Genomic DNA, 11,401 nt, shown 5'->3' with positions numbered 1-11,401 from the left:
TAACAATTATAAACATGACATCACTACAGCAAGTTCAAAAGTAAATTACACAAGGAAAAATGATCAATCATACAGCAGGGACAAAGAAATTATGCTATTACTACTACCGTTTCTACCACTACCACTAATACTACAACATGGAACTCTTTTCCACATGAAGTAACTCATGCAAGCAGTAAAATCTGATTTTAAAAAACATAAATATACACCTTATGGACACCTTAGCGGGGACTGTGAAGAAACACAAACAGGCACAGACACATGCATACAAACACACAACATACACATGTACACATGGATTTTGTGTTGTAGATATGTGGTGGTAGAGCAGGTGTGGTAGTTATGTGTTGTGAAATCTGTTGTGAATGTATTGTAATGTTAATGAAATTGTATAGCTGCTTTAATTTTTCCTGGACCCTAGGAAGAGTAGCTGCTGCCTTGGCTAATGGGGATCCATAATAAATACAAAAATACTACTACTACTACTACTACATAGTTGTAAATACATGTGGATAGCGTTATGGTCATGTATGTGTTGGTGATGATGAAAGGTGAAGTGTGTTCCATTCCATCAGGTGACGGGAGAGGATCCTCAATGTCTGCGTCTTCAGTCTGCCCACGCACACACATTGAGGATATAATAATATGAAGGATATATTTCAGTGATAATACCCTCGAAGCCGGTGTTTGGAGGATATATTGGCACGGGTGTCGTTAGGCCTGAGACGAAGTCGAGGGGCGGCAAACCGTGCCAATATATCCTCCAAACACCGGCATCGAGGGCATTGTAACTTTTATACAACGGGTTACCAACATATTCAAATAACGATTGACATATTTTCATTAAAATGTTCCATTGCCATACTGGCTGCTAACGTTCTTATCCTTTGCTGCTAGCTAGCCAACTACGGCTAACTTACAGCCTCGTCAAAAAGTGCAGCAAGATTAACAGCAAAGTAGCTGCGTTTGCCTTTGTTTAAGCTGTTTTCTAGTGACATTTATTTGGATACATCCATAACAATGGGATAATGAGGCGCGATTACGCCTGGCATAGAACATGTGCTCACTCGTCAGGACACTGTTGTCCAAAGGAGCTAGCCAACAACACAGCTAACACAATCACTTCAAACTGAAGCTGGAAAGTGCAAACTAGCTGCACTTTGTTTCGTGGTACGCTTTTTTCCAAATTGGCATGTGTGTACATATCCATAAAAATGCTAGCTGATTCATGATTTCGATTGGCTGAGAAATGCTGCCTCTCTGTCTCGTCCCCCGATATGTTCATTACTATGGGACAGCTGGAGACGAATTTGAATATTGAAACAATGTTGCAAAAGTCTGCAAGACAGACAGCAAGGTTTATACAAATCTCCGATGTTGAAAACTAAATGTTAGTCTAAAAGAAATGAGATAATGTCTTGATGCTTTTTAAAGTGGAGATCAAGTTTATAAATTACCTGGCTGGGCTGATGAGACAGTGGATTGCGCAGTCAGATGGAACAGAGTAAATAGGCACTTTAACGTCATAGATTTAGCTGGTGGTGACTTGTGGAATAGACACCAATCAGCATTCAGGATTAGACCCACCCGTTGTATAAATTAAGGACATATTTCAGGCCATGTTTAGATTGTAGCTTGTTATGTGAGTTGTAAGATTGATTCTTGTTTTTCTTTTCCACAATTGTTTTCTTCATTATCTGGGTTTATTGTTGGCCTTGTATATTTATGTTTTTACGTTGTTGGCCCTGTATGTTTATAGTCCATGATTGTTTGTACACACCATGCAAGCACTCATGCACAGCTCAAACCAGAAGTAGAATAGGACTTGCAATAGCTCATCCCTTATGATAAGTTCCTTCCTTTACAGGATACGTTTTCTTTTCACAATAGCAATGGCCGTTTCTTGTTACTTTTTCATAATGAGGCAAACAACTCCAGCTACAAAGCATTCTATACATCATTTGAAGAGGCTGGTCCTTGGTCCCCTCTTCAGCCTCCTGTTGTTTAGCATCTGACAACACATATAAAGAGATATATTTAACAGACAGATAGATATGATAGATAGACGCAGTGCATTCGGAAATTATTCAGACCCCTTGACTTTTCCACATTTTGTTACAGCCTTGTTTTTTTTCTCATCAATCTACACACAATACAAATGACAAATAATAATACTTATTTACATAAGTATTCAGACCCTTTGCTTTGAGACTCGAAATTGAGCTCAGGTGCATCCTGTTTCCATTGATCATCCTTGAGATGACATGATTTGGAAAGGCACACACCTCTCTATATAAGGTCCTACAGTTGACAGTGCATGTCAGAGCAAAAACCAAGCCATGAGGTCGGAATTGTCCGTAGAGCTCCAAGACAGGATTGTGTCAAGGCACCAAAAAATGCGTGCAGCATTGAAGGTCCCCAAGAACACAGTGACCTCCATCATTCTTAAATGGAAAAGTTTGGAACCACCAAGACTGTTCCTAGAGCTGTCCGTCAGACCAAACTGAGCAATCGGGGGAGAAGGGCCTTGGTCAGGGAGGTGACCAAGAACCTGATGGTCACTCTGACAGAGCTCCAGAGTTCCTCTGTGGAGATGGGCTCCACAGAGGGCGCCCAGGTGGTGCAGCGGTCTAAGGAACTGCTTCTCAGTGCTAGAGGCGTCACTACAGACCCTGGTTCAATTCCAGGCTGTATCACAACCGGCTATGATTGGGAGCGTCGTCCGGGTTAGGGTTTGGCCGGGGTAGGCCGTCATTGTAAATAAGAATTTAACTGACTTGCCTGGTTAAATAAATGTTTTAAAAAAATATATTATAATAATAATAATTGGGAGAACCTTCGACTCTTTGGCCTGAATGCCAAGTGTCACGTCTGGAGGAAACCTGGCACTATCCCTACGGTGAAGCATAGTGATGGCAGCATCTTGCTGTGGGGAGGTTTTTCAGCGGCAGGAACTGGGGAGACTAGGTGAGGATCGAGGGAAAGATGAACGGAGCAAAGTACAGAGGATCTTTGATGAAAGCGCTCTGGAACAGGTCTAGGACCTCAGACTGGGGTGAAAGTTCACCTTCCAACCGGACAACAACCCTAAGCACACAGCCAAGACAACGCAGGAGTGGCTTCTGGACAAATCTCTGATTGTTCTTGAGTGGCCCAGCCAGAGCCCGGACTTGAAACTGAACAAACATCTCAGGATAGACCTGAAAATAGCTACGCAGCGACGCTCCCCATCCAACCTGACAGAGGTTGAGAGGATCTGCAGAGAAGAATGGGAGAAACTCACCAAATACAGGTGTGCCAAGCTTGTAGCATCATACCCAAGAAGACTCGAGGCTGTAATCGCTGCCAAAGGTGCTTCAACAAAGTACTGAGTAAAGGGTCTGAATACTTACAGTATGTAAATGTCATATCAGTTTTTTTGTTAAAATACATTTGCTAACATTTCTACAAACCTGTTTTTGCTTTGTCATTAGGGGGTATTGTGTGTAGATTTATGAGGGAAAACAACTATTTAATCCATTTTAGAATAAGGCTGTAATGTAACAAAATGTGGAAAACGACAAGTGGTCTGAATACTTTCTGAATGCACTGTAGATAGATAGATGAAAGATATATAAATCGATAGATATGACAGACAGATGTAAGATAGATAGGAGTAGCAGAAACACACACACACTAGACGTACTTTGCTGCAGGCGGTCAATGAACGGGCTTGCTAACAGGACACCCAGCAGGGCGAACAGCAGTAACACACTCAAGGTCTTCATTCTTTACTACAGCACATAGAAAACACAATTTTTCATTCATTATCAATAAAAACTGTGAATATTCAGATTTCAGATTCAGGCACCTGCCACATACCTGTCACATACCTGTCAGGTAGAGTAGACTATAGTTCAATTAAAGGAAAAACTTACCTCAGAGTTTGAGGATGGAGGTTTCAGTTGATAGCTGACTAGGATGAAGTTTCTGAGACTCAGGCTAATCATGTTGCATGCATCTTATTTGTATTACAGTTGAAGAGAAAAACAGAACACTGCCATACATTTGTTACAGTAAGTCTCCCATTGACATTTATGAATGATTAATAAGAAAGTCAAGAGTTGTGCACGCTAATGTCAGCTCTGAACCGGCCCTTTAGGACCACATACCTGACCCAAACTAAATAACATGACTTGTTATTTTTGGCGTAAAAGGCCCAGTGCCATCAAAAATATGATTTGCCCATGTTTTATATATTTCCATACTATGAGGATGGAGTAAGACTGTGAAATTGTGAAAATTATGATAATGACATTTTAATATAAAGAGCTGTTTGAAAAGACGGCCTGAAATTTCAGCGGGATGGAGTTTTGGCCTGCCTGGTGACATCACCAGTTAGTTAACAGTTCCAAAACATCTCTGCCAATAACAGCTAGTTTTCTGATTTCCCCTCCCGGACCACTCCCAGACAGTCCTAGCAAATTTCTTGCTTGAGAAATTGCTCTTTTGTAAGAAGCAATTTTTGTTTATTATTGACAATTTTGTTTGAAATCAATCACAGTAAGGTACTTAATTGTTACCCAGAAATAATTTGATATTGAGATAAAAACAGCTGCATTGGACTTTTTTGGAACATTAACCCAAAATGAAACCATATGACAACCAAAGATTACTGTCAATGTCAATTATAATGTTATGACATTTTTTCAAATGTAGGCCAAAATATCTTATGAAAAGAGCAAAATGTCAATAATGTGAAAAAAAATCACAAGATCTGGTTTTGGTTGAACTTGCTCAACCAGTGGAGACTGCTCAGAGGAAGGGGAGGACCATCTCCTCAGTGAATTTCATAAAAATAAAAATTGCGAAACATTAAAAAAAGATAAAACAACAGCACTATGTAGGGTGTCCTCCTCTTGGTACATTGACTTCAATACAAAACCTCGGAGGCACATGGTTATCACCCCTTTCATAGACTTACACAGTTATGACAACTTCCGGAGAACCCGTCAGAGCTCTTGCATCATAAAATGATATGTTTACCACCCAATCAAAGTAAATAAATCTAGTACTGAAAGCATAAGCTACAGCTAGCTAGCACTGCAGTGCAGTGCATAAAATGAGGTGAGTAGACTCAAAGATAGACAATAGTTGAACAGTTTTGAACAAATTAAGGAGAAGCTAGAGAGAGAGAGCTAACTTTCACTTACTTAGCTAGTGAATGCAGCTAGCTAGTTTAGCCTACTTAAATACCCGGCTCAAACAGAGAGGGATGCCATGTTAGCTAGCTGGCTATGGCTATCCAGCACTGGAACTTTTCTAAGTCAAGGTAAGCTTTTGGTTTTATTCATTTATTGCCATCTGGGTCCGCCGGTGTAACTGCTAAACTGCTTGCTGTACACTGTACTTACTGCATGATTGTAGCGGGTTTAGTAACGCATTAGTTCTAGTAGCTATGTTAACCATGACATCAGCTAATATGGTGACAACGATGTAGGCTGTGTGTAGCGGTTAGCGGTTATGAAATGAAGGTTTGGCTTGGAAAGGTTCTCGCCTGGTCACAGACAGCTGATGTGTTGTGCACTGAAGTCCACAAGCGAAAGGAAAAGGTAAGAGGAGAGCGCATAGATGCTAGAAGGAATTAACGAGCAAAGTGATCATGATGCTTGTATGTGGCTGCTATGAAAGTGAACTGTGTTTGTGTGTGATCAGGGGTGTGTTCATTCTGCCGATTCTATTGAAAAACATGTCTTAAATGGAAGCAAATGGAACAGTGAAAAACATACCTGAATTTGTCCTATAGAAACTTTTGTTTGCAATTGTTGGACTAATGATTACAACCTAGATCAGCTAGTTGCCTTGTGCACCTACGTTGTAAACTTCCATTCATAGGCTAGGTTGTAGCAACGTTATGATGGGTATAGGGAAAATGTTAGTATCATGTAGTACCCTAAACCTATCGATGTTACATTGAGCTGGATGAACAGAATATGAATGACAGCCATCTAATATGCTGTAATAGAAATAAGGCCATGACCACAACAACAACAAAAAACAATCGTCCTCCCTCATCTTAAAACGGCACAGGCCGCCACTATGCTCAATATATCTAAATACAAGAACAGTTTTAAAGATAAAAACAGTCGATCAGGTGAGTCTTCTCCTCTAACACAGGACAAATAAACAAGAACACTTCCTGGTAGAGATCCCAACCCCGTCAGGCCAGGCACTGCCTATCAACCTCCTCCCCAGATCCCATGGAATAAGTGTACCAAATGGAATCGCTGATAGAGTAACGGGTCCACAGTTTTCAATAACAATTAGATGTGACAATAAGTCAGCAGGAATGTGCAGTCTTTTAGTCTGCTGGCTGTTCAGTATCCACACAGAATGTAGAACCTGTATCAGATGCTTGTGGCCTGGGGGGTGCATCTGAAATGGCACCCCTGCAGTATATAGTGCACTACCTTGGACCAGAACCCCATAGGATCTGATCCAAAGTAGTGCACTATACTCCCTATACATTGTATTTGGACAGTGAAACAACATTTGTTAATTTGGCTCTATACTCCAGCATTTTGGATTTAAGATTCCATTTTTCATATATGAGGCAACAGTACAGAATGCCACTTTTTATTTACGGATATTTTTTATACCTTTCTGTTTTACTGCTTAGAAATGAAAGCACTTTATGTATCATGACATATGTAGGAAGACGTGTGCTGAAAGATTGGGGAAAAACAGTATACAAATGTGAATTTTATTCCAAACCCCAATTTACACCACTTCTGTAGAATGGCCCATATAGGGAATAGTGTGCCATTTCAGACGCAGCCGGGGTATTCAAATACTACAGTACCACCTATTGATAAACGCATGACTAAGCAAAACTGTAAGTTAGGATTTTGCCCCAGAGTGATGTACCATGGGAGGAGGCTGATACTGTAGGGAGCCCCGAGGGGTGGACCTCTACAAGTTGATTTTTCTTTGTTTGTGAGGAAACCTGATCTGTTTGTCTTCAAGTATTTCATTGTTAGGTGAAAAGCTGAAAACACTGTCTTGTTCTTACATAGTGTCTTCTGAAAGTATTCACACCCCTTGACTTTTTCCACATTCTGTGTTACAAAGTGGGATTCAAATTGTAGTATTCAACACCCTGAGTCAGTACATGTTAGAACCACCTTTGGCAGCAATTACAGCTGTGAGTCTGGGAAACCTTGCTGATGACAAGCATAGCCAAAATGCAGCCATCACCAAACTTGAACATTTTATTAAGAGTGGTACTCGATGTTGTGTTGGATTTGCCCCAAACATAAAGTTTTGTATTCAGGACACAGTTATTTTCTTTGCCACATTTTTTTGCAGTATTACTTTAGTGCCTTATTGCAAACAGGATGCATGTTTTGGAATATTTGCATTCTGTACAGGCTTCCTTCATTTAGGTTAGTATCGTGGAGTAACTTACAATGTTGTTGATCCATCCTCAGTTTTCTTTCACAGCCATTTAAACTCTAACTGGTTTAAAATCACTATTGGCCTCATGGTGAAATCTCTGAGCGGTTTCCTTCCTCTCCGGCAACTGAGTTATGAAGGACGCCTATATCTTTCTGAATACTTTCCGAAGGACCTCTACCTTTTATAAAATAATCAAATGACCTATGTACTGTATATTGATTTCCAAAGCAGCGATTCTAACTAGTGGGTTTCTGCATGCATCTCTCTTGTAGATCAGCATGGTTAGACCATCAGGTAGGCAGGCCTGTGTGTGTCTGTTCTATTGAGTGGGCACAATGTGGAGCTCTGTTGGCATATCTCCAGCAAGCAGTGTGTGTGTGTGTGTGTGTGTGTAGGGACATGAGTCCAGACAATGGGTGAGCAGAGCTTCCCCGTGTTTGTGCACAGAGCCAACACACATTGAGCACGCTGACAAAACATAACCCTCTGTATGTACTGCAACACACAGACACAGGAGCTCAGGACAGGGACATAACATACACTGCATTTCTCAAGAGGATATGATCCTGACAGACTGCTGTCTTGCCTCATCTATGCACGCATAGCATTTGTATCTAAATAGTACACGTTTTTAAAAATCCGTATTTTTCTTTAGTGCTGGTTAATTCGTTCTCCATAAAGAAGTGGATTATTGAAATGAACTATGAAACAAAGGAATTTAAAGGCTTCACAAGTTTACCCTCTACTGCACCATAACTGAAAGTTTGTGTGTGTGTGTAACAATGTAATTAAATCCCACAAAAGGCCTGTTTTCCAAAATAAAAGGTGAATTTATAAAAATCTCACTCAGGTAATTGAGCATGCACACTCGTACATATGCGCTCACACCTTTTGAAATGTATTTTTATTGGAAAGTAAAATTCTACCTTCCACAAACAGTAATCCACGGAAAACAGAATACAAGGTGGATAAAGTCAGACAGACGGCGACAGACAGACACCTTCTTTACATGACATTCAAGCAAATTCTAAATCCAAAACGAGGCAGGCAGCTAGGTGCCACATTAATGGCAAAACACATGCTTGTGTGTATGTGTGTAACCCGACAGCCCGCCACACGGCAGGGGTCTCAGTGAGCGTGAACTCTGTGTACACCACAGCTGCAGACGGCAGACGGAACCAACAGCTTCCTGCTAATAAAGAGAATAAATAAATACCGCTTAAGACGGCGTGTTTACCCCGCCAGTCGACGTTTATCGATGCTCTCCGATCGAACGCTGCAAATGAGCTCCAATGTCACTGATGAGGAGACAAGAGTTTGAGTATGGGTAGAGGTGTGTCACCCCAAAACCACACAAGGGTCATTCGAGACTCAATACTACATTAACCTACTGAACTGAATCCCAGGTATTAGCTCTGGTAGAGCTAACACAAATCTAAGGTGGAGTTACTCAACGCCAAAACATTGTTCACCAAACCCTCTTGCTTATACATTGGTTATACTGGTCACTCCCTGGCAGTGAACAGAACACATTAGCAACAAGATTGTCAGATTAGCATTTGTTTATTCTTCCCTATCATATTAACCATATTGCTGTGAGTGAAGTCAAAATCAATCACTGATAGTTATCAATAAGTCTAAATACCTAACAGTTTCTCTATAGAGCATTCTTTCAAGATAATGTATGCCTTACGGTTTACATAAAACGAGCAGTTTTAGAGAGAGAGAAACAACTGTAGCAATAACACTGTGTGTGTGTGTGTGTGTGTGTGTGTGTGTTAGTCTCGAGCAGGTTCCGAAGGTCGAGAGAAACGACAGAGAGAGGAGGATGAGGGATGGGTGGTGGGTTTGGATGAGAGTGGGGCCAGAGAGAGAGAGAGAGAGAGAGAGAGAGAGAGAGAGAGAGAGAGAGAGAGAGAGAGAGAGAGAGAGAGAGTGAAAAAGAGAATGAAAATGAAGATAGAGGGGGAGGATGGGGGGGGGGTATAGAGATGGAAAGAGACTGCCTGCATACACTGTCAAGACAGTTAATATAAGGTTTGGAGATAAGGTCCTGCAGACAAACATTGACCAAATCAGCCATTTCAGTGTGCGAGCCTGAACTGCCAGTCACACTGACAGACAACGCAACAATCAGCACTCACTCGCCGATAAGAGCTCTACTGGGCGCGTGCAGCAAACAGCCAATCTACTGCGTGCCTGGCAAGGAGGGCGATAGAGAGAGGGAGGAGGGAGAGCAGACAGCAAGAGAGAGATGGGCAATAAATCTACAGAGAAGATGTGGACAAAGAATGAGCAGCATAGTGAAGGAGAGAAGAATAGCAGAGAAAGAGAGAGAGAATGAAAAGGCAAAGAAAATCTTTCCAACAACCCCCCCCCCCACACACAGAGAGAGAGAGAGAAAATAAAACAGGAATGGTGTGATATCGGCTCTTAAAAATAGTGCCTCTCCTTGGTCTCTGTCACATGGGAACAGCAGACATTCATGATCCTATAGTTGACTTGTTCATTCTTTAATAATCAGTCTGCTTTGCCTTACACAATAGCGTCATTTTATTGCCTCAACTGATTAATGGTGCGTGCACGTGTGTGTGTGTGTGTGTGTGTGTGAGTGCGCGCGCGGAAGGGTGGGATAACACTCCCTATCTATTGATAGTCTCATACAGTATGCCAGAGAAATCTACACATAAAATAAACACATATTGAATGCCAGGGTGGATGCCTGAGGGAAGCCAAGCTAACTACCCACTGGGCTGTGTTGTGTTCTGGGACCTTGGAACCACACTGGCCCCTTCTGGTTAGAGCAGGAACTACAGTTGAGACACCCACAGAGGGTTGGGAAACACTCCTAGTCATTTACCGTCGTCAGACACACTTAGACTCAGTCGAGCAAAACAGTGGACAATAGCTACCGCTGCCTGGAAGAACTATCTGTGTTCCCTTCGAGTCAGAGAGAGCGAGAGTGGTGCCTCGGTGTCTCAATCACACACACACACACACACCCCCCTAATATACGGTTATCAGTAGAGAAAAATAGCATAAGAAAACAACACATTGATGTTACTACCATCATGGGTGTGTGTGAGAGAGATACAGAAAAAAAGAAAGGAGAATTTAAAGAAGAGTGAATTTGTATACTGCATGTGTGTGTGTATATACAGAGTGGTAGGTTAAAGGGTTAAGTCCTCTCCCTGGCTGCATGCAGCTTTCCCTTGCTGTGTCAAGCCCCATTAAACCAGCTACACCACAGCAATATGGCGCTATCAATTACACACACCAGACCATCAATGGAGAGAGAGAGAGAGAGGCTGGGAGGGGGAGAAAAGGAGTAGGTGAGAGAGGCAGGAACACATAAACAGGAGAAAACGGCTACACAGAAGACCTGCAGCTTGGCTCGCACACAAACACACATCACGTCCACACCAGTGGAGGCTGCTGAGAGGAGGACGGGCTCATAATGTCTGGAACGAAGCGAATGGAAAGGCATCAAAAACACACAGAAACCATGTGTTTGATACCATTCCACCTATTCCGCTCCAGCCATTACCAATGAGCCAGTCCTCCCCAATTAAGGTGCCACCAACCTCCTGTGGTACACACGGACATCCCTCTCGCTGCTGCACTCTAGACAGCTGACGATAAGGCTCTGCTGGGCTTATCTGATGGCAAACACACACACACCACACACACACAGGGCTGTGCTCCAGTGGGGAATAGGACAGGCTGCGGGGAGAGGAAGCAGAGTTGAGATCACTCAAAGAGATGTGGGGCCAACACTACAGGGACAAGACAGATCTGGAGCCATCACTCTGGCACACAGAGTTTTACACACACGCCACTCTACAAGGTTTACTTGATATACAGATAGAATCAAATGATGCATGCATACGATAAAAAATGAAAATGGGGGAAAAGGTAAGTGTTTGCCAGTCTGAGATTTCACAGTCAAGCCACTCTGGCTGCT

This window comes from Salmo salar, chromosome 01 (genome assembly GCF_965601325.2).
Source record: "Salmo salar chromosome 01, fSalSal1, whole genome shotgun sequence".
Classification (NCBI taxonomy): domain Eukaryota; kingdom Metazoa; phylum Chordata; class Actinopteri; order Salmoniformes; family Salmonidae; genus Salmo; species Salmo salar.
Note: the sequence above shows the minus strand (reverse complement) of the source record.